This window comes from Schistocerca cancellata, chromosome 4 (genome assembly GCF_023864275.1).
Source record: "Schistocerca cancellata isolate TAMUIC-IGC-003103 chromosome 4, iqSchCanc2.1, whole genome shotgun sequence".
Taxonomy (NCBI): Eukaryota; Metazoa; Arthropoda; class Insecta; order Orthoptera; family Acrididae; genus Schistocerca; species Schistocerca cancellata.
In genome coordinates this window covers 96,640,894-96,668,384 of record NC_064629.1, presented here as the reverse complement: position 1 = coordinate 96,668,384, position 27,491 = coordinate 96,640,894, and the positions used below count along the sequence as shown (strand labels likewise).

The 27,491-nt window shown below is 41.7% G+C and overlaps 1 pseudogene; it reads left to right on the top strand.

The window, feature by feature from the left end:
* The first annotated feature begins 24,337 nt into the window (after positions 1-24,337).
* On the top strand, positions 24,338-24,454 carry LOC126185648 (5S ribosomal RNA; annotated as a pseudogene).
* The last annotated feature ends 3,037 nt before the right edge of the window (positions 24,455-27,491 follow it).

Genomic DNA, 27,491 nt, shown 5'->3' with positions numbered 1-27,491 from the left:
AAATGTCTGGTGTGGTTACTGCATTCATGGAACGATAATCCACGCAAAAGCAGAACTGTGGTTCTCCGGAAACAGATTTCTTGTTTCTTCTTAACAATGAGAACCGGTGAACACCATGGTGGATCTGCAGGATCTCTTGGTTCTATAATTCCGGCTTCCAGTTGTTCTATAATCATTTCCTCTGCCAGCTCTCTCTGACTTAATGGTATTCTGTAACGTCTCTGAGTGATCGTTGCTGCGTTTGGTATGTATACGATGCTGAACCAGATGAGTGACAGGTAAATTTGAACGTTCTCTGGGAAGATCTGCATACTCCAGTAAAACAGGTGCTAAAATCTTCTGCTCTTCCCGAGCGGTCTAAGGCGCTGCAGTCAAGGACTGTGCGGCTGGTCCCGGCGGAGGTTCGAGTCCTCCCTCGGGCATGGGTGTGTGTGTTTGTCCTTTGGATAATTTAGGTTAATTAGTGTGTAAACTTAGGGACTGATGACCTTAGCAGTTAAGTCCCATAAGATTTCACACACATTTGAACATTTTTCTTCTGCTCTTCAACTGTCAAATGTTCTGTCTTCTGCCAAATCTTGCGCATTAGCTTATTATTAATTTCGACTCCTGATTGCAATTTTTCGGTACTACTGGAAAAATCTGTCTTCGTAAGTGTGACATTTGAAACTTCATTTGGAATCTGTATAACATCACTTTTACTTATGCTCGACATTTCAGCATCTTTTGTTCCTAGTGGCAATACAACGTCTTCGTTGCTAATGTTCGTTATTGTTATTGGGAGTTTAGCTACTTTCTTTCTCACTACTGCAGCTACTCCAATGATTCTGGCAACATAACAATGCATTTTGTCCAGTAACTCACATTTATCCGACCGCTCAGTCAATAACAAAGTTCCTTCTTTGCATCGGGGCGACTTCACTTCGACGTAGATTGTTTTTCCTGTTCCCTGGGGAATTTGCTGAGGCTGATTAATCTGTACATCGACTCGGAGGGTTTGAACTGACGCGTGGGTCGGGTTGATGGATCCCACAAAGTTAGTGTTGTTGCTCCTTTGAGTACGGTCTGAAGAATGATTTCTTAGGTCGTAGTCTCTACGGCCTAGTCTGATCCTTCTATCTGCGACAAATATCTCTGCGCCGTTAGCGGACAAGAAATCAAATCCAAGTACACCGTCGTAGCGCGTTTCATTATTTGTAACAAGTTGCACCCTTACCGTGCATTTTTCTTGGCCTAAACGTAATTCTTCGTCAACTTCTCCGTGGATACGAAAATTTCCGCCGTTTAATAGGCGCACCTTTAGCTGTGATGGTCTTAACTTACCCCTTTTGTCAATGTAGCACTACATTAGTGAGCTCTGCCGGCCGGAGTGGCCGAGCGGTTAAAGGCGCTACAGTCTCGAACCGCACGACCACTACGGTCGCAGGTTCGAATCCTGCCTCGGGCATGGATGTGTGTGATGTCCTTAGGTTAGTTAGGTTTAAGTAGTTCTAAGTTCTAGGCGACTTATGACCACAGCAATTGAGTCCCATAGTGCTCAGAGCCATTAGTGAGCTCTGCGCTCCTGTGCCCATCTTTAGCTTGATCTGCCGTCCACGATATACAGCACCTATCACAAAGTCATTGTCGATCTGATTTTCGGTGGAGCTAACAGGGCAGAGAGCAGACGATGTGGTGACCCGTACGTCCCCGCACTCTTTTAACGATCTGCCAAGTTGTCTGCTCTCGCAATACTCTTTCTCTTATTGCGGCACTCTTTCGATATGTGGCTCTGTATCCCAGAGTTAAAACAAAGTAGTTTTTCCTTATAGTCTTTACGTTCATGAACATGCATTTTACATCTGTTCTAATGGTTCAAATGGCTCTAAGCAATATAGGACGTAACATCTGAAGTCATCAGTCCCCTAGACTTACAACTACTTAAACCTAACTAACCTAAGGCATCACACACATCCATGCACGAGGCAGGATTCGAACCTGCCTTCGTAGCAGCAGCGCGGTTCCGGACTGAAGCGCCTAGAACCATTCGGCCACATCGGCCGGCAGTTACATTTGTAACATTCTGCTTTTGTGTTGAATACGCGACGCTCTACTTTTCGTATTTCATACGGCCGTCTTAATGCTTCCACGACGCTAACAGCTGCTTCTACTACTTCCCGAAAGGTTTTACATCGAGCCAATCTGACTATTTCGCTTACTTCATCACCATACAACACGTAAACGAATGTTCCTTTAAAGCTCTCTGATCGGCTTTGAACAGCTGAATGCGATTTTCATTCTCGTCTTCGAACAGCTCGTATGTTTGAGCGGTAATGTTTCGAATTCTGTCAGAAAACTGCTCAATAGATTCGTCACGTCGCATCCGTAGACTCTCTGTAGAGTCTGACAACATTTTTGAGTTTGAATCTCTGAGCATTTGTCGCTTTGAATTCATTGTAATCTTCTGATTTCACAGAAGTGCGGTCCGCTATGATGAAATCTTGTGCGGCTAGCTGAATTCTTAATTTAGCAACAGCTAATTTATCAGAATCCGTCCACGAACCCAACAAGGCAGCTCCTTCGAGTTTACGAAAGAATGCTTTTACGTTTTCCTCGTGTTTACTGCTAAACACTGGTAATGATAGAAATAATGAGAAATTCCTTATCGGACAAGCACTGCAAGAGCTATCATTTGACAAGTCGAGCGAAAAGCTGTGCTCATTTCTGTTCGCTTTTAACTGTTAAATATCTTTCCGCTAATAGTTTATAACGGTTTGGAGATCGGCGGTGTCATTTGGGTTAGATTCTGCCATACTGCTTTATGTACGACAGTACAATCACTCTATTACAGCAAAAATTTTGCGAATCCGTCACTGCCTTTCGTATGGCAGTCAAATATGAGTAGACTAACCTGAATTTAAGCGTTGGATGATCCCGTGTTGTCGGATGACGTCCTCGCAGCTGCTGCTGCTGCTGCTGTTGATCTGTCACGGAGATATGCCGAGAACTCCGAAATTCTCAGAAGTTCACACTTCACTGCACCTCCTCAGAACTGCAGGATTTCCATAGTTGATCACACGCTTATACCACTTCTATAAGGCGTCTATGCGGTTTCTATCCTCATCTGAAAGTCTTGAGTGGTATTTGTCAGGATTATTGCGGAAATTGGGTCCATGAGGTACAGAAATACGCCAACTACGAGTTATTAGCCATCGCCACTTGTTTGCTACGCCGACCCGTCGTAACTGTGTCTGACGTCTTACCACAAATAAATACGGATTTGTCAATACTCCATAGTGAGTCAAAAAAGACGTAATTCCGCGTCAGAAGCACGCGTGTTGGAAACTGTTCCGCCCGTGCAGGCGGCCGGCGACGCAACGCGACTACTGTGTGTGTGTGTGTGCGAGGCGCTCTGCGGCCGGCGTATATTGACACCGCAGTCCCTCAGCATTCCACGATAACGCCAGCTCCCACTCGTACCCGTACGTGGCGGCTGCGTCCAAGCCTGTTACCCTTACAACTGTTAACTGACGTGGATTAAGAACACATGTGTCTACCACGTGGAGGAGGGGAGAACAGCAGAAGTGGGAGGGAAGGTCAGTCTATGTATTGTGGTCATGCACTTCCCTTCTTTATACGTCTGCAAACTGAAGAGCGGGCAGGTGATTCCTCGCTCTATCTACCCCACTACATCTATACTCTACAAAACACTATAAAATGCATGACAGTGGATACGTGGCAAAACGTACATGTAGGAGGACAGAAAAAGATCAGGTAATAGCAAATCAGTTACATAAACATAGTGATTCTTTTATATGGTAAACAGAAACGATTTATTTGCAGAAACAAATAAGGCACGTGCGCTCGTCACGAACAGAACTTTACACCACTTTTATCGAATAGAAATGGAAATTACAGGTACGAAGACATTATTACAAAAGTTTATTCCTTGCAAGTCTATGAGAGCATTATTATAATTGAGCTACAAGTTTACGGGGAACATGGGTTGCATTCCGACTTACATCAGAGAGACTAATATTCCAAATAGAGTCACCACAAGGAATTATGTAATTCATGCACATTCATTCCATAATGAAGGCGAACAAAGATTTACTTTACCCCCATAGACCATTAAAAGAGGCAGAGAACCAAAGTAGAAGTCGGCAGCCGTCGTTATTGGAAGTGCATGCAATTTCAATTATTTTGTTAAAAACAGAAAGTGATTTCTCGCGTCCCCCAAGGTAGTGTTACAGGCCGTAAAAACGGTTTAGGAGACAACCTGAGCGGCCGTCTTAGGTTGTTTGCAGATGATGCTGTCGTTTATCGTCTCGTAAAGTCACCAGAAGATCAAAACAAATTGAAAAACGATTTGAAAATATATCTGTAATGTGCGAAAATTGGCAATTGACCCTAAATAATGAAAATTGTCAGGTCATCCCCATGAGTACTGAAAGGAATCAGTTGAACTTCGGTTAAAATCTAAAAGCCGTAAGTTCAACTAAATACCTAGGAATTACAATTACAGACAAATTAAATTGGAAAGAACACACAGAGAATATTGTGGAGAAGGCGAATCAAAGACTGCAATTTATTTTCAGAACTCTTTGAAGATGTAAAATATCTGTTATGCACACTTCCTACGCTTGTCCGTCCTTTTTCGAAGTACTTTAGCGCGGTGTGGTAACCTTACAAGATAGAATTAACAAAAGACATCGAGAAAGTTCAAAGAAGATCAACACGTTTTATATCATCGAGAAATAGGAGAGAGAGTGCCATGGATATGATACAGGATTTAGGGTGGACATAATTAAAACAAAGATGTTTTTTGTTGCGGCGGTATCCGGTATCTCCTCATGAAATTTCAATCACCAACTTTCTCCTCCGAATGCGAAAATATTTTGTTGACGCCTACCTACATAGTGAGAAACGATCATGAGAATAAAATAACGGAAATCGGAACTCGCACGGAAAGATATAGGCGTTCGTTTTTTTCCGCGCGCTCTTCGACAGTGGAATAATAGAGAATTATTGTTAAGGTGGTTCGATGATCCCTCTGCCAGGCATTTAAGCGTATTTGCAGAGTATTCATGTAGATGGAGATGAACTTCACGATAAATTCCCCAAAAACGTTTCCCTATCAAAACTAATTCGAAACAGAAAAGACTGCGCATTTCTACAAATTTAAACTAACGTATTCAAATGTCTGAGTCCACACAGGAATGTGCCAGGCCATCAGAGAATGCTTGTTAACATATGTAGCCACCGACATAGTTTTGACCATGGTGCCTAGCTGAAACGGTCCCACTTTTCAAACTACGGAGTCAGGGAGGCATCTTCCTTGACTCTGGCCAACCACAGCACGAAAATTCTGAACCTAGGATTTGTCTTCTGCTCTACTCTCAACATTCTTTATTTGCTTAACTACCCGACCATGTTATATTGGCAATAGCTTCAGATCATCCATGCAACCTGAGGTTATACGCAAAAACATTTGAACTGCAGACACACTCATATCCACTCACTCATGTTTAAACGTAGGTTTGAATACCGACAGGAAAGGATATTTTTTGATAAATAAATGAACAGATTGGCCTATCTCTTCGCTAGAGGCCACTAGTAACTCGACCTGAGAAACATGTATCACGAAATCCAAAACAAATATATGCAAGATGCATCGCAAGTACGAGAATTATGAAACGATTCTGATTGAAACGTTTCAGTGTATGGTACCGATTGTTCTGAATTCCCAAATTTATTGATATACTAGACACCTAAAGTAAACACAGAGGTGACTAAAAATCAGCACTGCTTTGAGGAGACTGCATGTCCGGGTTAATTGAACAACAAGTTAATTTTTCAACGCGTTGTTACGTAAATAACGGAAAATATGTATACAAAAGGCTGTTATTCACGGTGTTCAAAAAGAAGGTAAAGAACACTTTGAGAGGTGGTAGTATTCACAGAAACAAGAAAAATAAGAGCCGGCCGGAGTGGCCGAGCGGTTCTAGGCGCTGCAGTCGCTACGGTCGCTACGGTCGCTACGGTCGCAGGTTCGAATCCTGCCTCGGGCATGGATGTGTGTGGTGTCCTTAGGTTAGTTAGGTTTAAGTAGTTCTACGTTCTAGGGGACTAATGACCACAGCAGTTAAGTCCCATAGTGCTCAGAGCCATTTGAACCATTTTTGAAGAAAAATATGACCAATAAACATGGATCCGGAAATTCATACTTTCTGCGATAAACACGTGTTTATAGGAGGTGTTCAACGTGGCGACCATTAATGACAATGCATCCCTCTGTCGTCCGGCGTAAGGAATGACGCACCCTTTGAAGTACATCTACATCTACATGGCTACTCTGCAAATCACATTTAAATGCTTGGCAAAGGGTTCATCGAACCACCTTCACAATTCTCTATTATTCCAAACTCGTATAGCGCGCGAAAAGAATGAACATCTATATCTTTCCGTACGAGCTCTGATTTCCCTTATTTTATCGTGGTGATCGTTCCTCCCTATGTAGGTCGGTGGCAACAAAATATTTTCGCATTCGGGGGAGAAGGTTGGTGATTTGAATTTCATGAGAAGATTCCGTCGCAATGAAAGACGCCTTTCTTTTAATGATTTCCAGCCCAAATCCCGTATCATTTCTGTGAAACTCCCTCCCATATTTCTCGATAATACAAAACGTGCTGCCTTTCTTTGAACTTTCTCGATGTTATTATTGCACTTGCTGGCATCCATTGAAGACTCGACCCTGTAGTGCTCGCACATCGTTGATTGACGTGGCGTAGACCAATTCCTTCAGGTGTCCCCATAACCAAAAGTCTGAAGGCCATGATGTGGGATCCCCCCGCCCCCTGACCAATCTAACGGTCCCGAAATATCTGTGTCAGATGTTCGTGCACATTTTGGCAAAAGTGTGCTGGTGTGCCATTATGCATGAACCACATCTGTATTCGTTGTGTAGTGGTACAGCGTCCAGCAAGGTACACAATACCTTAACGAGAAATTCCAGATAATACGCCACAGTTAACTTTTAGGTAGCACGTATGGCCCTATTAATTTATCGCCAAGTACGCCAACCCATACGCTGATTGAGAATCGGTGTTGATGCCCTCTTTCCTGAATTTCTTGGGGATTTGCATCAGCCTATACATGCTGGTTATAGAAATTCACAACACCATCTCTTGTGAGCCCAGCCTCATCGGTAAATAAAATCTTGGATGTGAACAGTGGATCTATCTGCAGCACACTTCTACATCATGCCATTGACAGAACCGCCGTCTGCCATGATGATTCTGTGGCCTTAGGACCTGAACTTGCTGTAGATAACATGGGTAAAGCAATTTTTCATGAAGGACCCCGCCCCCTCCTCTCCCAGATAAGAAAGTGAGACACCCCTTCTGCTCCTGCTAATCGACGCACACTTGTCCCGGGGGTTTCTTCCACCGGACTTAGCACACACTTGTCCATGTCAGGGGTGCAGACTGTTCAGGGCCTTCCACTGTCAGTCTTCCGAGGTGCAAGGGTTCCTGTGTCCCTCAGACACTGGAAAAGTCTGCCGAAGAGCTTGTCAGAGACCACTCTGCGCTGTGGATATTATTCGTCGTGGAGGGCACGGGCTCGCAGGCTACGTCAATTTGGTAAACCGTATCCGCCACTTCACTTTTCCATCAGTAGTCTTCCATGGCTAAGAATTGGTGGAAGAGAGAAAACGAAAATGTACTACACCATTTGTATATGCGAACAGCGCAATAACAGTGAACGAATAAGTGAATCCGCATTTGGAAGAAGGTAAAACACGATGATACGTACCCAGCGTTGGCAGTACTGTACAATAAGCCACACAAACATGACGAAAACTAAAGTAGCCTACAAAACGACTCTACCAAATAACTGGCTGCAGACCACCTTATGGTAGGTTTCATAAAATTTTCTCGTACGGCTACGGCCCCCCGTCGGAGAGACCGTTCGCCGGGTGCCGGTCTTTCAATTTGACGCCACTTCGGCGACCTGCAGTCGATGAGGATGAAGATGAGGACAGCACAACACCCACTCCCTGTGCGGAGAAAATTCTCCGACCCCGCCGGGAATCGAAGCCGGGCCCAGAGGATTGACAATCCGTCACGTTGACCATTCAGCTACCGGGGGCGGACTTATGGTAGGTAGGTACCGTGAATAAGACATCATAATACCCTGCCGACACACTTGACGGAGCGCCAATGGAACGACTCTGCTCATATCCGAAATCAAGCGTCGCGCAATTCCTGTAAACACGTGTTTATCTTGGAATGTATGCGTTTCCGGATCCTTGTTTATTGGACTTAATTTTCTTTCTCTATGAGTACTACCACTTCTCAATGTATTCGACATATTTTTTTGAACACCCTCTATTTCATTGGTTGCGCATTAATGCAGAATAAGGTGAATGAGTCAATTCTTGTCTCTCGTTTTCAGGCAAGAAAGTGACATTAAATAACGGTAATACAGCAACAATTCCAAAAGTGCATAATCAGATTCCTAGTGAAGGAAAGGAACTGAGAATTTTTTCCAAGACAACCCTGAATGGCACCAAAAGTTTCCTTAAAGCAGAAAAAAACTGCGGGGGTCAGCAACAATGCGAAAAATTTAATAAAAAACTGAATATATCATACAGAAATGAACATGGCTTGAGAGAGATAATGATCTTGAATAAGCCTTTTTGCGTAAAATTGTTACCGTACGGCAAAGAGTTTCTTACTAACTTTGAATCCTGATATCACTGTCGAAGCAATGGCATTGAGAAATAGGCCAAACTACCGTCTGTCTAACCAACTCATAGGATGAAGAGGTTATGAGCAATGAAGTCATCTAAGAGTTCAACAAAAGTGAATTTGTGTTCACACAAAAGCACGCGCTTTTTGCAAGTGGTAAGCACTTATAGCTGGAGTATCACTTTTATTACGTTTTACAATGATGACGCGAGTTTTTAATGTCTGTAGGTCATGTTCAGGTTCACTAAGATATGTAGAGCTTTTTTTAAGAACCATATTTGCACTAGGCAATCAAATTGTAATCCGACTTGCACAATCAAAGTAATACCTGAATGGACAGTGTGTCAGTTAGAAATGACAACTAGGTCAGTTCGTCAAAGAATCAATGGAGGGAACAGCCTGATGGACTATCCCAAAATTTTTAGTCTACTGCGGCAGAAATAAATAAAGACCGGAGACATGGAGTCCTGAACAACTGTCTAAAGTTTCTGAGAGGGAACGATAGAGGAATTGTCTCAGAGTGGTTCTGCACACCCTCTGTCAAACACTTCAGTGTGAATCACAGAGTAATCATGTAGATGTAGATCGGATTGCAATTTATAGTGCTAGGTGTACAAACAGTTATTGGAATCAGAGACACCATTTACATAAACTGAACATGTTCATGTAACAGGCATGCATGTACTTACAATAAATGTTTGGCCTGGATCCTAATTTACTGAATTATCTGCTACAATTTCTGTATTCTTATCCATGCCATCAGCTGAGTGCGCGATAACCAAAAGAAAACTACAATTACATGTAGCTAAACACAACACAGTGACAACATTTATGAACCGTTATACATTCCAGAAATAATGACTATAGTTACTCAGTAATCACGTAAGGATTAGTAATTCGACCTGCCATCAGTGTGTTGTTGAAACAGAAAAATCAAGTACACACAATTTCTCCAGTATGAAAAGTCAAGGAAATTACGACAGAGTGACAACGACACTCTGTTTCGTGCTGCAGTGTTTTAGGTGACCCCTCTCGCAAACGAGTGACGACTACGCAGTCCCAGTATGTGGCGCAAAATGTGTGACGCGGTAGCAGGAGTGGGCGAAACGGCAGTAGTTGAGATGTTTGTTCGGTGTCGCGCCGCGGACATCTACATAGAGATTACACATTACCGTTCGGTGCCAGAAATGTGCCACTTGCCGGGAAACAATGACCAGCATCCCTTCGAATTCGCCCTATAACCGCGTTACGGCGCCCATTTGCAAGTCAAACACAGCACAGACTGTGATTACTCCATTTAACAGACAGAATCTATGCAGGGCGCTAATGGTCAGCTTTGTGCCGGGTAATAGCAAGTGATAGGCGCTGGCCGCCTCCCCAAAGACGCGGGCGCCTGATGATAGCTACTTACATCTTACATCTAACTCTGCCCACTCCGACAGCACACTAATTCTGAGTTTTCTTTCCTCGCGAGTTGTTTGGAAGGTTTATGTCATGGAACCGCAAGCGCATTACCGGGCTTTTACGCACTATTACACCCTCGCACCGTGCGGGGTTGGCGTAAACAACTGAATCGCCATCACGGGGAGTACTACAACTGCACTAAACAAGTTTAGATCCACTCTCCTCTTACAGATCTCTGCTCTCCGAAACTTCATTAAAGTATTCGCGAATGAAACCAAACTGGGGAAACTGGGGGAGGGAAAGACAGTTCACTGTCCTTACACAAACCTGAAATATATACTGCCTACAGTATTATTGCTTCAGCAATGTTTCTCCCGTAATTTATTTGTATATGTTCTAAAAATAATGTACTACGTCTTTAATAGTACAAGAACAAGAAAATTCTTTTGTGCACAGCTACTCTGGCACACACTAATTGAAACACTACGACTTAATAGATTTTTTGTCATTGTATGTATATACGAGATTCATGGGATCGTTCGCAATACTTCTACATTCTTGCATAAGTAATAAGAGTATGAAGCTTTTGCCCTTTAGTGTTAGAAATCTCAGGTGTAAATTGCGTATCGGTCCAGGTTCACATGTAAAGGAGAAACGTCGTTTCCCACTTACTCTTAGTTTGATGTCATCGCTAATACAGTATGTATCAAAATTTATAGGTCGACGGCTAGAGGAAGACGCTTTAGACAGAAAATTCACTGCTTCGGATCCATTATTTGTTTGTTTAGTTCAGCTTTAAAAGTAAAAATGAAAGCAAAGATGTCGCGGTTCATAACGTCATATGACGTCAAATACATTCCAAAACAAAGTATATTTTATACTTACCAGATTTTTTAAATATGTTTCATTTGCGTGGACTGAAATATTCTGCGGAAATTAGATTTTATCGTTACTTAGACATAAGCTGTGCGTTATACATAAATAAAGTTTTATTTCAGGCCATACGTTACAAACCTATATGTCAGATTTTAAGCATATTAAATAACAAAAATGTTGTAGACTGGCTGAATACGAATATCACCGTACCAGACATATATTAAATCTCATGAACAGTAGCAGCCCAATTCGTAATGGCAGAGATCAACCTAAGTTAAGGAAAGGAAAAAAAAATCAACATGTACCTCCACGAAATTATAGATGCTTCATAGCTGCTCTACAGAATCGTCGTTAAATATTTAAAATGCAAAACCTCTTCGTAAGCTTTAACAGTGTAGTCAAGAAGTAACTTTAAATTGTGAACAACAGTATTGTCCTACGCCTCTATGAACAAAAGTCGTTCACTACCCTTTACACAAGCAGCAACCAATCACATATTTTTTCAGAATTTGTGAGTTAAATACAGTTTGTACTACAGACACAAAGAATCTTGAAATAAAAATTTCTGAGACAGACATCGTTTATATTACACATTTACATACAAATCTAGCTAACTTCACTGACATTTATCGCACTGGACATATGCAAGCTTGTACTTTTCATTTTTCCATCTAGATTGTCGAAACTGGAAAATAATTGCGTATTTCGGAGTCAGGATGACGAGGAGCCGAAGAAGCTACTTTTTGACTTCACCGTCTCACAAAATACAAAACTTCCTACAGCCAAACAAGACCCAGAAGATTTATTATATGTGTCTCTCTCCACTCAGTCTTAGATTGTATCGGAATCATGTCACCGTTTGAGTCTGCTTTTGTCGTGGTACAGTTTATGTACCGACACACTGACTTCTACATGGTCCTAAGAACTGAATATGGTATACTGCCACCGAAAACGCTAACTGTTCTTCAGTACCTTTGGTTCAAATGGAAATACGAAGATTTCAGTTATTATGATCGCTTCATTTCTAGACGTATTTCCTGAATATCTACTCAGAAAGTTCGTGATACGTTCGAAACACGTCTTGTTCACATATTTCAGTGAACAACAATCCACAAGCCTCCATGAAAATTTTTGTTAGTTGAAACTGACGTTCTTGGGAAGTCACAAATCATCAGTCAATGGCTTCGTATCCATCACAGAAATAAGTTGTTGTTGAGGTTTGAGTTTCTCCAAATAACGGAAAATCTTGTTTTGATCATACGAGACAACATTTTATTTAGTTTTTAAAAATATATCTCATTTCTGTTTCGTGTTTTTAATTCACATGACAAAATTTTCCAGAGAAATCTGCGAAATTTGTTGACTTGATAGCACCTTCTATTTTTCCTTTCCTTGAAGTGTTACTACGTCATTGCAGAATACAATACTTAAAATAATTAAAAACCAATAACATATATATGTTCGTATTTGTGTTAAAATTTGTGTTTACTTCTGTCCCTGAAAGACCAGCCAGTGTGAGTGCCATACGATACGGCGTTTCATCTAAGCAGCAGTCAAGACGTTTCTCTCTGCAGTTGCAATGTGACCGGGTCAGTCGAGGCTATTGAGAGCGACTGAGAGGGTGGGCCCCCACTTCAACGATAAGTACTGTCCTTCTTTGTCATGAAAAAACAAAAACAAAAAAACCGAAATGGAAGCAACGCCGATGCCTCAAAAGGAGGTAGCATTATGGATGGCAGTTTTAATTTGTTTTTCATTTGTTGAACGTGTTTATATCGCTAGTTCCTTACTAGGTAAAGATAGTGTTTTTTTTATTTCCATTACAAACTACTAGAACATGTAGTGGGCGCTTGGTACGTAATAAATACGTATCTATGTCCTGCAAGGAATGTCTCAGGAAAAGTCACGACACTTTCAGCTGGTGATTGACACCTGCATGTGACGTGCATGTGGTTTCAGTCATATTTCACCATGTATTGCAATCTATCCTAACTACGAGCAGACAAGCTTTGATATTTGCGTCTGTTTTATCGGCCCATGGACCTACACAGGTCCTCCTACTTCTTTGAAATTTGACATTGTAAAACAGCTTTATAATAAAGGTAACAGCAGAAATGGCCATAACTTCTGACTCATTTCAGTACTGACATCAGTTTCAAATCCTTCGAGAAGTTGATCTACTCCGGTATAGTATTCTAGTGTTATTGTTGTGGTCTTCAGTCCGAAGACTGGTTTGATGCAGTTCTCCATGCTACTCTATCCTGTGCGAGACTCTTCAACTGTGAATAACTACTGTAATCTACATGCTTCTGAATTTGCTTACTGTATTCATCTCTTGGTCTCCCTCTACGATTTTTACCCCCCGCCAAACTTTGCTCCAATACTAAACTGGCGATCCCTTGATCTATCAACATCTCCCATCAACCGACCCCTCTTCTTGGTCAAGTTGTGCCACAAATTTTTTGTCTCTCCAATCACATTCAGTACCACCTCATTAGCTACGTGATCGACCCATCTAATCTTCAACTTCCTTCTGTAACACCACATTTCGAAAGTTTCTGTTCTCTTTTTCTCTAAACTGTTTATCATCCATTTTTCACTTTCATACACGGCTATGCTCCATACAAATACTTCCAGAACCGACTTCTTGACACTTAAATCTATATTCGATGTTAACAAACTGCTCTTTTTCAGAAATGCTGTTCTTGCCATTGCCAGTCTGCATTTTATATCCTCTCTAATTCGGCCATCATCAGTTATTCTGCTGCCCAAACAGCAAAACTCACCTAATACTTTAAGTGTCTCGTTTCTTAATCTAACTCCCTTGGTGTCACCTAATTTAATTCGACTACATTCCATTATCCTTGTTTTGCTTTTGTTGATGTTCATCTTATATCCTCTTATCAACACACTGTCCATTAATTCAACTACATTCCATTATCCTTGTTTTGCTTTTGTTGATGTTCATCTTATATCCTCTTTTCAAGATACTGTCCATTCTTTCCAACTGTTCTTCCAAGTCCTTTGATGTCTTTGACAGAATTACAAAGTTATCGGAAAACCTTAAAGTTTTTATTTCTTCTCCCTTAACTTTGATTCTTACTCGATATTTCTCTTTGGTTATATACACTCCTGGAAATTGAAATAAGAACACCGTGAATTCATTGTCCCAGGAAGGGGAAACTTTATTGACACATTCCTGGGGTCAGATACATCACATGATCACACTGACAGAACCACAGGCACATAGACACAGGCAACAGAGCATGCACAATGTCGGCACTAGTACAGTGTATATCCACCTTTCGCAGCAATACAGGCTGCTATTCTCCCATGGAGACGATCGTAGAGATGCTGGATGTAGTCCTGTGGAACGTCTTGCCATGCCATTTCCACCTGGCGCCTCAGTTGGACCAGCGTTCGTGCTGGACGTGCAGACCGCGTGAGACGACGCTTCATCCAGTCCCAAACATGCTCAATGGGGGACAGATCCGGAGATCTTGCTGGCCAGGGTAGTTGACTTACACCTTCTAGAGCACGTTGGGTGGCACGGGATACATGCGGACGTGCATTGTCCTGTTGGAACAGCAAGTTCCCTTGCCGGTCTAGGAATGGTAGAACGATGGGTTCGATGACGGTTTGGATGTACCGTGCACTATTCAGTGTCCCCTCGACGATCACCAGTGGTGTACGGCCAGTGTAGGAGATCGCTCCCCACACCATGATGCCGGGTGTTGGCCCTGTGTGCCTCGGTCGTATGCAGTCCTGATTGTGGCGCTCACCTGCACGGCGCCAAACACGCATACGACCATCATTGGCACCAAGGCAGAAGCGACTCTCATCGCTGAAGACGACACGTCTCCATTCGTCCCTCCATTCACGCCTGTCGCGACACCACTGGAGGCGGGCTGCACGATGTTGGGGCGTGAGCGGAAGACGGCCTAACGGTGTGCGGGACCGTAGCCCAGCTTCATGGAGACGGTTGCGAATGGTCCTCGCCGATACCCCAGGAGCAACAGTGTCCCTAATTTGACGGGAAGTGGCGGTGCGGTCCCCTACGGCACTGCGTTGGATCCTACGGTCTTGGCGTGCATCCGTGCGTCGCTGCGGTCCGGTCCCAGGTCGACGGGCACGTGCACCTTCCGCCGACCACTGGCGACAACACCTCACGCCCCACGTGTTGAGCAATTCGGCGGTACGTCCACCCGGCCTCCCGCATGCCCACTATACGCCCTCGCTCAAAGTCCGTCAACTGCACATACGGTTCACGTCCACGCTGTCGCGGCATGCTACCAGTGTTAAAGACTGCGATGGAGCTCCGTATGCCACGACAAACTGGCTGACACTGACGGAGGCGGTGCACAAATGCTGCGCAGCTAGCGCCATTCGACGGCCAACACCGCGGTTCCTGGTGTGTCCGCTGTGCCGTGCGTGTGATCATTGCTTGTACAGCCCTCTCGCAGTGTCCGGAGCAAGTATGGTGGGTGTGACACACCGGTGTCAATGTGTTCTTTTTTCCATTTCCAGGAGTGTATATACACTTTTTGCGTGTTTAAAATTCATGTCCAATATGAAAGAGAACTTCAGCGCCCTAATCAAATCAAGTGAAGTACTTAAATTAAAGTAAATAAAGTGTCTGTAGAAGTAGCGTTTCCGTTCAGTAGAATAAATCGTATTCAACGAAGTGTTCCACTCTCCTACTTCCTTTACTTCCTTCTGATGAAAGAGCGATGTTAATTTAGGAACCAACTAACAGCGTCCAATGCTAATCACTATTTTGGAGCGGGATGCGGACCATCAGTGTGTACTGTGCCAAGTGAATAATTATTTTCATGCAGGTATTAGCACCTTAGATAGTTCGTTACAAGTGTCATAGCTGTCAGAGACAAAGTTAATTACTAACTCTCCTTCAGTCACCAGGCACAGAAGACCGAAAAACTACGTTATGCACGATTGCTCTCGATGAGCAGAAGCAATTTTTCTTCGAACATGGCCTCTTCACGTCATTGTCTATACACTCACCCACGTTCTACGAGATGTTACAGTATCTCTAAAAACATCATGTGTCTAATTGTTATTAAATTAACTTATTTTTTGTGTGAAACAGCATAGGGGTATCTGGTGAAGTGGGTGTGGCACATGTCTTATACTGCACCCCAGACATTTTTTTATAGTTCATAGACAATAATTAAGTCATTAATTAATCTTGAGCCCGCATCTCGTGGTCGTGCGGTAGCGTTCTCGCTTCCCACGAACGGGTTCCCGGGTTCGATTCCCGGCGGGGTCAGGGATTTTCTCTGCCTCGTGATGGCTGGGTGTTGTGTGCTGTCTTTAGGTTAGTTAGGTTTAAGTAGTTCTAAGTTCTAGGGGACTGATGACCATAGCTGTTAAGTCCCATAGTTCTCAGAGCCATTTTTTTTAATTAATCTTGCTGAACAGAGTTGAAGAACAACTTGGGCCGGCAATAGGAGAGTACCAGTGTGGCTTTAAAAAAGGGAAGAACTGTACAGAACAGATATTTGGAGCAAAACGGATAATAGAACACAGACACAGGAAAGGAAAAAAGACAACAGTGACATCTGTGGACTTTCAAAAGACCTACGATTTAGTTGACAGAAGTATTCTGCTTGATGTGTTAGAAGATAGAGGACTGGATGCTACAACACAAGCAATAATAAAAGAAACGTTAAGCGGCATTACTGCCAGGATCATCCATCACAGCACGCTGCCAGATAGCTTCGAAATAAAACCAGGAGTCCGGCAAGGAAGTAGTGAGACAGTGGAGACAACTAAATAGTAACATGAAGATCAAAGGTGTGCAAATAGGGTACATGGTAAAACATAATGCAACAGTAGACTGCCTGGCATTCGCAGATGACATGGCACTCTTAAATAATACCGAAGATGAAGCAAAGACAGCACTAAAAAAGTCTAGCAGACACAGCAGAAAAGTTCGGACTGAAGATTGCATATAAGAACATTGAACATTGAACACTGAGTCTGACTGGAAGATGGATGGCCAAGTGGTTGAGAAAGTCAAAAGTTTTCTCTATTTGGGGGAGAAGATAACTGGCGGCATACAGAGCAACAGTAGCGCAATAGACAGGGCACAGCTTTTGCAGAAGCTTCGGTATGCGGTTAAAACTACATATGGCAAGAAAAATCTGTCACGGAATGCCTAATTGCGACATTACAGAGCAACTGTAAGAAATGCTGCTCTGTATGCATCAGAAACGTTCACTATTTTGTCTAAAACTGAAATGGTGAAACCGTGGCTGTGTACAATTAATGTAGGTTGATTCTTACAAAGAAAAAGATAGCAACCAGCCACTATTAATACTGCTATTTATTTAAGTAAATAGCGCCGTAACCGGTTTCGAACTGACAAGTTCATCATCAGACGACTGTTCACATTATTTACAAGATTTTTAATTGTGCACTGCCACGGTCTTACCATGACAGTTTTAGACAAAATAGCATTAAGCTTACCTCACCAGGTACTGAAAAATGTTCACGATTTCAAAAAATGCAAAAGAAACTTAACAAAGACCATCCCCAACATCAAATATAACAAGCAATATCTATGAGTACAAGTAACCCCAAACTACATAAAAGTAAAGATTAATGCAGGTAGCAACACTGCAAAAATAGTCAAAGCTAAATGTGAAATCATGTGGCTCAAGGCAGAGATAAAAATGCTCCTCAATAGACAACTGTACAATCTACACTTGCAACTTAGCAATTGACTTTCCAGCCTACAGTTCTCTTACACATTGCAATTCATTGAAGACATCATTTCTAAAGAACATCAGAAAATAACTTGTTGGCATAACAAAAAACATGATTGTCTGAATAGTAAAAAAGGTAGCTTCAGTGGCAAAAATCCCCATGCTAACCTACATCAGTTCCATTAAAGAGTTATTAATTCCACTAACATCACTTTTACAAATACTGAACTTACCCTCATAAACAAAGGCCTTAAGCACAACACAGAACCAAATCTTAATGGCAATAACCTAAAAAACCTTAGTGCAGCCACTAAGCTTGCATGTGATGCTGCAAAATTAAATTCCAGTGAAACCAATGCAATAGCCTTCAAAGCCAATATAATAATCACAAGACACCTAAAAAATACTTCACATCAAAACAGTGACCAAAAGACACTGAATTGTATAAACTCCACACTTTCTAACAGTAAAGCTCTAATAGAGAAGGCTGACGAAGGTAACTGTGCAGTAATGTAATGTAAAGTAAACGTAATGTTGTAATGTATGAAAATGAATATGTTGACAAAACCATGGAATTCTTCAGTAGTAATAATATAATCGAATTATACTTTGATCCCACTTCTAAATTTCAGGCCAAACTTTAGAAAACTCTTAAGAACTGTAATTTCGTCCTAAGTGGGAAGTGCATTACTGCATTGCTATGAACCCCACTGCCCTCGCCTTCGGTCACAGCCTAAGAAACATTAACAGCATTGTCCGATCAGGTGTAATGTTAACTCTAGGAACAGCCCTTCATATAGATTAAATTACAAACTGCTAGCTCTTCTGAATACCCATTATACTTTTGAAACCTACTACTCCATTAGGAACACATATGAGCTCATTGACAAAATTAAGGATGTGCGCCTTCCACCAACAGCCAGATTTGCATCGCTTGCCATTGTAAATCTCTATACTAAAGTCCCTATAGAGAACACCATAAATATAATCAAGAACAATCTGATTAAACATAAGAAACTGAGCACTGCAGAAATCTGTGAGCTCATTGAGTTACTCACATTGGTGCTGTCATACAATTACTTCAGTTTTAATAAGAAAATTTACAAACAGAATGATGGGTTGGCAATGGGTAGTAGCCTAGCGGGATAGTTAGCAGACATTTACCTTCACCACTTAGAGCACACATTTTTCAAAACTAACAGTCACATCAACAGCAAAATCATCTATTAGGCCTATAAAAAAAAGTAAGATACAATTATTCCATTTGAGAGCACTAATGAAGAAACAGACACATTAGCAACCAAGATGAGCAGCATGCACAATAACATCAAATTCACTGTCGAACATGAATCCAATAACAGCATAAGTTTCTTAGATTTAAAAAGTTTCCAGCAAAAACCAGGAACATCACTTTCAAATTTACAGAAAGCAAACAGCCATAGATGTGAACATCAACAGCTCATCTCGCCATCCAAACCAACATAAGATGGCATACTTCAGGTCCATCTGCATAACACTCCACAGGAACCAGATGAACAACACAAAGAAATCAATATCATCAAAGCCATAGCTCTAAACAATGGATATAGCCCGGACATGATTGACAAATTATCACCAAAAATCCCAAAAAACAGCAGACAACAAAGCCCCACACCAGACATCTATGCAGTCAACACAAAAGCAGCAGGAAATATGTCTCACTTCCTTTTGTAGGGAGCATATCCCATATAATAAGTAATCTTTTCAAAAACACAAACACAAATATAAGCTTCCACACAAACCATAAACTTCAGCAGCCAACCATTCATAACATAAAGAATAACAACCCCCTTAGAAAAGATCAGGTATATATAGACTCAGATGTCAAAATTGCCCCTCCTTTTATATTGGACAGAGTGGAAGAAACTTTGAGGTTCGATTCAAAGAACATGTAGATGCCTTACGTTTGAACAATCCTTCAAAATCTGCATTTGCAATGCACACAACTCTCAGTAAACATGGAGTAAGAAACACTGAAGACCACATCCAAATACTGCATCATGCTGAGAAAGGTAGCCTCATGAATCTGCTTGAACAGGTAGAAATATATACACATAAAAGCAAATCACCACATCATATTCTCAATGCAACCTTTCTACAAAATTACACTCACGTATTATCCAGTTTAAAACATAAATAAACATTACTCCTTTTAACAAAGACATGCAATCAATAATCTAAACAAAGTATTACATCATAATACGGCTGCCTGCTGAGTCACACATTACTGCAACTCTAAGTTGATTTATAAAAAAAATAAAGAAGTGGTGTGCCAACCTACATTAATTTAATTTCTACTGTCACATTATTCATGTATCTCATCTATATGTTGTTGCCTGTTTATGGCATAGTATTCACACAATACCATATAAGTAACATTCATACAAACTGGTCACCACCGTTTCCCAATTTATTTGTGATTAGAGCTCACTGAATACGATATGCTCACAATGTAACTTTTATTCTTTGTAATATAATACTTGTAATGTTACCTTGATGCTTGGAAACAAATTTTATTGTCAAATTAAAGCAACGTATATACACTACTGGCCATTAAAATTGTTACACCACGAAGCTGACGTGCTACAGACGCGAAATTTAAACGACAGGAAAAAGATGCTGTGATATGCAAATGATTAGCTTTTCAGAGCATTCACACTAGGTTGGCGCCAGTGGCGACACCTACAATGTGCTGACATGAGGGAAGTTTCCAACTTCTCATACACAAACAGCAGTTGACCGGCGTTGCCTGGTGAAAAGTCGTTGTGATGCCTCGTGTAAGGAGGAGAAATGCGTACTATCACGTTTCCGACTTTGATAAAGGTCGGATTGTAGCCTATCGCGATTGCGGTTTATCGTATCGCGACATTACTGCTCGCGTTGGTCGAGATATGCAAATCATATAAGTGCTGTATATGTTATGCAATATTTCAAAAATACAAGCCCGCAACTTCACAACAAAATAGCGCGGATTTTCGATGTAAGTACTATAACCACTTAACCTCACATATTTGTTTACTTTGTATTTCGTCGTTTGGAGGTTAGTTATGTTCACATAGGGCGCTTCTAACACTGTTTTCTACCGTAGGGCACCAATACACCAAGAATATTTCGCTACAGTGGAAGAATAAAAATCGAAAACTGACGATTATGTAAAGTGCATCTTGTAAATCTTGTGAACAGCCGCCTGATGATGAACTTGTCAGTTCGAAACCGGTTACGGCGCTATTTACTTAAATAAATAGCAGTATTAATAGTGGCTGGTTGCTGTTTTCTTCTTTGTAAGAATCAACCTACAGATGCGGTCACACTCGGCAAGAGAGCTTGTATACAGCTGGAGAAGAGGAGCGGAAAATTCTGAGAGACATGGGGCACCAAAAAGCATGGGGATATCTGGATACACAGAACACGACAGGAACTGTATAAAAATATTGAACCCATATCGAGCGAGATACGGAATAGCAGATTACGATTTGTTGGGCACATCATCAGGATGGACGAGGAGAGGTTGACTAAGAAGATATGGAATGCAATATATCATACGGGAAACAACTGGGTGAATTAAGTCAGAGTTGACTGGAAGGCTGCAGGAATAAAAGAAAGGAATCTGCAGGCAATAGTACAGGACAGGGAGGAGTATAACGGGTTGGTGGATGGTCACAGGTGGCCGGACACAAAATCAATGTTGTCTTAACAGAAGAAGAAAGAAATAGAAGAAGCGAAAGAATGAAGAGGTATTGGGAAGAATGAAGACGTGCAAAACAATCCACACGTGATCCTGAAGGGTCCTGACGCAGCAGAAGAAGAAGAATTAAGTTATTAATATAACACTACCATATTTCTATATTAAGACCTACGCACTCCTTCCGTTAAGTTCGTTTTCCGTTAGAGCAATACGAACGCGGATTTTCAATTTAAAAAGTCACAAATCATTTTTATGGCGGCATTTGGTGATTTTATCTGAGGGCATGAGCTCCCTTTAGACAGCGATAAAAGCAATTAGGCGATGCAACCCTATCCTCTGTCTGCCCGGGGCGGGGATTAGCTGGCGGCCCACGGACTGTGAACCCCAGACTCGCACCGCGGCATCCGGTTACTTGCAAAGGCCAAATAATTAGCCCCGCCCAGCGCACGCTGCAGGTAATAATTAACTCCTGCTTCTCTGCCACGTTAAACGTTTTTTCCGCTTGCCTGGCCCGATATCTGCGGTGGATTACTTGGTTTCACTCAAGTATGAAACGAAGTTTAAATGCCTTTTAGCAGCCAAAGAACCGTGAATGAAGACTGATGGCAAACTCCCTGCTTTGAGTGCTGAAAGTGGCTCCCGATTTCCTTGCGACTAAGAACAGTCTAAAACAACAAGTTTGCCTGCCAGCAAATGAGGAACAAAACTCGGTTTTAACCTCTCTAACGCGTACTTTAAAATTTAGAACTAAGAACTATAGTGTTGAGAACTACTGAGTACTGTAAAATGCCCACGAATATGTGCTTTGTGTTTAGAACTGCTGTTTTATAGAAGGTTGGTATTCTTTAACAGTCACTTTGTGGAAAGGGAACAGCGAGTGAAACTCTAATATCATATTCACAAACATTTGCTCTGATTTATTTATTTACTTTACTTATTCATTTATGTAACCGACAATATTAGGATTCTCAAGTTATCTCTTACATCCAAGGCCGGCCGGTGTGGCCGTGCGGTTAAAGGCGCTTCAGTCCGGAACCGCGTGACCGCTACGGTCGCAGGTTCGAATCCTGCCTCGGGCATGGATGTGTGTGATGTCCTTAGGTTAGTTAGGTTTAATTAGTTCTAAGTTCTAGGCGACTGATGACCTCAGAAGTTAAGTCGCATAGTGCTCAGAGCCATTTAAACCATTTAATCTTACATCCAAACAGATATATTTCACAGTTTCTGCTATAATGAAGTATTGCACATTGTTGTAGATAGCACAGTCGATGAAAGCGATGATGAGAACCAAATCAATTACTTGCATCAACAATAAGAAAAAAAATGCAGTAATAATATTGATACCAATCATTTAGGCTGACAAGCAATAATGGTTTCAAGAAAGCAGAATGAATTTTTACTGTGCTCTGTGACGGCAAAGGACGCAAAGAAAGCAGAAGCAACAGGATGGACAAAAACTGTCCAGGAATAAAAGCCATAAAGGAGGGATACATTTTTAGGTGTGGGAGATGACTTCAGTATCGTAATATTGTCAGAAAAATAAATAAAATAAATATGAGAAATGGTTCTGTAGAAGGTATTAGAGTTTCAGTCCCATTTTAGCTTTCACCAAAGTGAAATATATACTTGGGAAGAGAAGTACTTAGAGGTAAGGAAGAGGAACATCGGAGAAAGTAGTGAAATAAGGAATTATGATTTCTTTCACTGTTGAGAAAACTATTTCTTTTAATTATCTTATGAAGTTACTGGGCTGTGAGGAGGAAGCTCTTCACCTCTCCTTGTACAAAGCGCCGTGGCATTGTATGACATGTAAACTTAGGTAGAGTGGTTCCGAAGGCGAAATGAAACAGGGGTTGTAGTAACAAATGCAGGTTAATCAAATTCAGTATTAGGTCAAATAATTTGTACACGATTTTTTTCTGTAAAATTTCTTAGTTCGGTTTACAATAGTAATCATATTTTCTATTCACCACTCATTTGTTAAACCTACATACATCATTCATATTGGTCCCGTGAACCCTGTGTGGGCTTGGGTGTTGAATTAGTACAGTGTTTAATGTGCATGAACATGTTATGAGGCATGTGAAAATGGTAACGTATATATCATGTTTTAAGGGTAAATTTAATGACGTTCTGAAATTAACAGAAGCTAGATGGTAAGACTGAATATGTAAATTAAAAGTCAGATTTCAGATAACTGAAGAAATATAAGTATCCTGGAAGTGGATTCCGTGTTGATTAAAACATGTTTCATTGGATAATTTAAAAGAAAGATTGACGAATAAGGAGACAGAGGAACAGCAAAACGAAATATAAAGTATTGTGGTTTTGGGCGTACGATTGTAGTCTGCATTTTTGCCAGATCTCCTCCGTCCGTATTAATGTTTTATGACACCTCCTCTCACCACCCCTACCCTCCTACCCCAACCCTTCTAGACCACTTGGCCTATTGGTGGGAAATTCAAGGGCAGTTAAGCGACTGGTTGAGGGTTTCAACGCAGCTTGCGTAGTTCTCAGATAGCAGAAGGTCACGAAGTTTCCAGAATAGGATCTTGGATACTTTATTACGGCAGAAGGCCGCCACTGTGATGTCAGTCAAATGTAAAAATAGCTCCAAATTCTAGTGAGTCAGCTTGCATAATGCATAGTATATTTATTTAACCATTTAGGGACGATTTCGTGCCATGTAACACATCATACCTTTTAAGGGCATGCATCTAGTAGTATTTAATAGGGAGGTGGTACCCAGGATGATTTATTATTATTACAGACTGGTTTTTTGAACAAGGGTAATCAAGATGGTGGATCTAGCCCACTAGTTAGTGTGAGATTTTTTTTTTTTTTTTTTTTAACATAATGCTCTCTGCCTACGTGGCAACGGCCGTGCCGCAGTGGATACACCGGTTCCCGTCAGATCACCGAAGTTAAGCACTGTCGGGCGTGGCCGGCACTTGGATGGGTGACCATCCGGCCGCCATGCGTTGTTGCCATTTTTCGGGGTGCACTCAGCCTCGTGATGCCAATTGAGGAGCTACTCGACCGAATAGTGGCGGCTCCGGTCAAAGAAAACCATCATACCGACCGGGAGAGCGGTGTGCTGACCACACGCCCCTCCCATCCGCATCCTCAGTTGAGAATGACACGGCGGTCGGATGGTCCCGGTGGGCCACTTGTGGCCTAAAGACGGAGTGCTTTTCTCTGCCTACGAAACATTTCCACTGTGGAGGCGTTGGATTCATTTTTCAAACAAACTATTAATAATAAAATATACTTCTACTGCATAACAATTGCAATGTGGGGGTACAGGTCTCATTTTTTAAACAGATTACACTTATAACCCCTAGTTCTATGTTTAAGAATTACAGCAGCCCGATGGACATGGGTGTAGCAGTATGTCAGAATTATCACAGAAGCAGAGACGCTTTGTTTTTTACCAAGTGGTGGGCTCCGTCACACAATACGTCCCTGGCCACACTAGGCAGGGGTCGGCGGTGCTCTACGGTGCTCCTATCACTACGGGCGCTGACACGCATCTGTGATGCGAGGGAGAGGGCCAGCTCCAGACCTGTCTCAGTTCTCTATCTCCCAAGTGTCGCCAGCCATGTCTCGCCGCATGCGGTTTTTGTCTCCATATACGAAGGGAACGTCTCACAAGTCCTGGACCAAATGCCGAACATAACACAAGCTTCCAGCCCAAAAATTACTTGTAAAAATTCAATTTAATTTTCTCATTCATCATGAAGGCTGGGGCGCAGTTCAAGATGGATGTGGAAATTATTAAACATTTAGACAGAGATTACATCCGTTCTCTCGTCAGTCGTCAATAGTGCACTGTATAGTGACTTCCCTCATATAAGTTACTTATAATTACACGTAACTAGAGTGCTTTGTGTTCTAAACATCTGTACATACACAGAAATGGAGCAAAATATCGTGATTATCCTCTACAACAGAGTTTAGCTGAAGTGTAAGGTCGAGCAAAAGACTGCGATTTACTGGCAGAACACTTTGCCTACGCTATGCCTGTCAGTTCTCTATTTGAGTAATGCTGCGTAGTATGGAATCCTTACCAGATCGTATTGATGGTTCCTTAAAGAAGAACACAACCTATTTAGCTACCCATCCTTAGCTAACCTGTGCTTACAGTTCCTCAGAATTTTACGGTAGATAACATTTTACTCTCAGTAACCTTTTTCTAGGTGATACTATTGTCTATACACAGACTGTACCTAAACTCAGATGTGTAAAACCTGCGTGCCACCGTGAGTTGTGTGGTGAGAGTACTGCTGGTACGTGTATTATTTAACCCCTGTACCTGTTCCATTCTCTTTTGCCTTTGTAGTCTTCTTTCAGACGAATATTATGTTTGGGTGTTAGGTAGTCACACTTCTCCATTTTGTTGAAAATGCCGGCAAAATATTGTATTATACCCAGCTCCATAAGGTAACAGTCGTCTACACGAAGCTGTTGAAATATTACAGGCACCTGGTCCATTCGACCACCCATTTTAACATCAGCCAATTTCCCTTTATATAGCATAGCCACAGGATTTTTATATTCTCTTGAAACGGTCTCCAGTGCTTCATTGCCATTTTTTTCCAATATGTGTTTTGCTGTCATATTGTTGCTCCTGTGTAGGAGAAATGATAGTTTTGCCTTGAGACTAGTCTCTCAGAGATGAACTTGAGAAATTTACCACCTAGATAACTGTTAGATACACCACAGTTTCTTCTTTAACATTACAGAGCTGTCCTCCTCTAATTCTCATTGACTGTGCACTTGATCACATATTTTAGTCATCTCAGTGTTGTCGCAATGGGGTTCCGTAATGGGTGTAAGCACATTTATATTTTATCACTAAGGAGCACACCATTTTCAATGTAATCTATGTTACCAATGTCTGTAACAAGATTGTCCAGATGTCCATGACTTTCCCCTTGGGTGGCCGTCGTTCCTCGTCGATTCTGTTCCTCTCCTTAGGGCGAAGTGCTCGATCTATCTCTTTGTTAGAATATCCATTCTTCTTGGATGTGGAACGTAGATTTCAATCTCATCTTTTAAATAAGTCGGTTCACAAATTTTGTACGCCCTGTCACACCTCTTTTTGGTCTGGTGCGGTAAGTATGCTTGGTTTTCCTAAGGCCCAGCGTCCCGACCCCTCCCTTGATAACAGACACATCCAAATAATTAGAACTGTTATTAAACTCTTCGATGAAGATTCGACTGAAGTTGAAATTTCTGTACTAGCCAAAGGAGTCAGTTTTTCTGTAACGCCTTTAAAAATAGCCATGATATTATAGCAAATACTGCGGCAGGCATTCGACAGTTTCCGCAGCAGTCTGATGACGTAATTTGGATGGAAATAGCTAGAATTTTACGTACGTGTAAGCTAGCTAACAGCAACTTGTCGCAGGCACAAAGGAACGCGCTGGCGGGTATCAATGCAGATAAAAATATTGTCAATCTTACGCCAGACAAGGGTAATGCCACGGTCCTGATGTTGAGTGAGGACTATCGCGAAAAGATCAATAATAGTTTGGATACCACCAATTATAAAAAGCTTCAGAAGAATCCGACTACAAAGATTTTAAAAACCACAAACCGACTAGTGAAAAACACTTCATTCTCCTCTGATGCTAAGAAACTACTCCACAAACGGAAGGGTACCCGCCTAGGCTCTATGGATTACCCAAGATGCACAAACAACAGGTTCATTTGAGGCCTGTTGTGAGTGCTAGAGGGACACCCACTCACGAATTAGCTATACACCTTGCCTCATTGACGCAAACTTATGTAGGTGAAATTGACGGTCATGTTAAAAGTTCACATCATTTCTTTGATAAATTAAAAGAAATGCACATGGCTCCAGATGATACCCCTTTTAGTTTTGATGTTGTGTCGTTATTTAGTATGATTCCAGTGAACGAAGTTATCTCATGTATGGTGGATACTTTTTCAGCAGATATTCTGGAATTACTCAGACAATGCCTCACCACAACCTATTTTCAACACAATAGTTAGTTTTAT